Source organism: Vespula pensylvanica, chromosome 23 (assembly GCF_014466175.1).
Source record: "Vespula pensylvanica isolate Volc-1 chromosome 23, ASM1446617v1, whole genome shotgun sequence".
Classification (NCBI taxonomy): Eukaryota; Metazoa; Arthropoda; class Insecta; order Hymenoptera; family Vespidae; genus Vespula; species Vespula pensylvanica.
Genome location: NC_057707.1, coordinates 948,651 through 949,901, shown reverse-complemented (window position 1 = coordinate 949,901; position 1,251 = coordinate 948,651). Strand labels below are relative to the sequence as shown.

The 1,251-nt window shown below is 32.0% G+C and overlaps 2 long non-coding RNA genes across 2 annotated transcripts in view; both read right to left on the bottom strand.

The window, feature by feature from the left end:
- LOC122636802 overlaps positions 1-1,251 on the bottom strand; it is a 268,896-nt gene that overhangs the window by 101,433 nt on the left and 166,212 nt on the right. The gene's annotated exons all lie outside the window — the stretch shown is intronic.
- LOC122636791 overlaps positions 1-1,251 on the bottom strand; it is an 80,039-nt gene that overhangs the window by 226 nt on the left and 78,562 nt on the right. The gene's annotated exons all lie outside the window — the stretch shown is intronic.

Below are 1,251 nucleotides of genomic sequence, written 5' to 3'. Positions count from 1 at the left end.
TTACATAAACAAAATCTTTGGCCGATTTTGTCAGATAGGAATAAAAAATATGTAAAATGACGACTCACAAGATATTTTCATTACGAGAGAATAACAAGAAAAGGATTAATTTCACTTCTCATATGTATGGTGGGAAGAGATCAATAAAATGGAGCAGACGCAATCGTCGCAATATTCGGTCATGCAATGTCGATTATTTAATATGATAGTTACAAAGAAATCACAATAACATGTCGAATTAAAAGGGATTTATCGAAATATTCATTTCCTCCCAACTTATATATTTTTCGGTTGTTTCAGCCGTGTCGGCCCCGGAATAGAATATTTTAATTGACTTGCGGGAAGCACATTGAAATGAAATACGTAAAAGAGAAGATGAATATGGCATAGAAATATGAATATGGCGAAAGGTTTTCTCTGATTCCGTATTCTTTACTATGGCTTTATAAAAAAAGAGGAACGCGTAAAAAAGGAGAGTGTTAAGATAAGTAATAGAAAAAGAATAGAAAAGAATATTACAAATAATTTGTTAAACGATATTCTTTACTCCAAATTAGTTATAAAGAGGAATATTTTTAACGACAAAAAGAAAAATATTTGCCTATTTATAAACTTCTTTAATTAATTTCCAATTTCTTATTAAATTAGTAAAAGTACGGAGAAAAGGGAAGGAAAGAAGAGCATAAAAGAGGAAAGATAATGATACATCCTAGTTAATAGACATCAATAGAGAAATTCATTTCCTCACAGTTTATGACCTTTTCTCTTCTTTCGAACATATAATAGGAAATATTGATTATTCGATGTGAAGCGTAATAACCCTTTGCAGAGGGCGTACTCTTTGACGCTATGCTAACGAACCATAGCGAAGAGCGGGGGATACACATCGTCTATCAGAGAAGGGCGATAAAGCTTTACGTCATTCCTTCGGTGGAGGTCGAACTGGTAATATGTGAGCAAGTGTCGTACAATAAATATTCACGTGGCGTATACTTTATACGTTCCAAAGGGTAGTTTTACAAGCGGTTCAGGCGGTGGAAACAATTTCTTCGTTCTCACTAGTCTTTCGTTTTTGTTATCAATATAAGGTATATTTATCAGTGGTCATTAATATGTGATTTATTATAAAATTTCAATCATATTTTATCGAAATGAAATTGATTTTCGTGATCAATTCCATCATAATTATAATTTCTTGCTTTCGGAAAAGATACTTTATATCACTTAAAGGCGCGTAAATAGATTTATCTT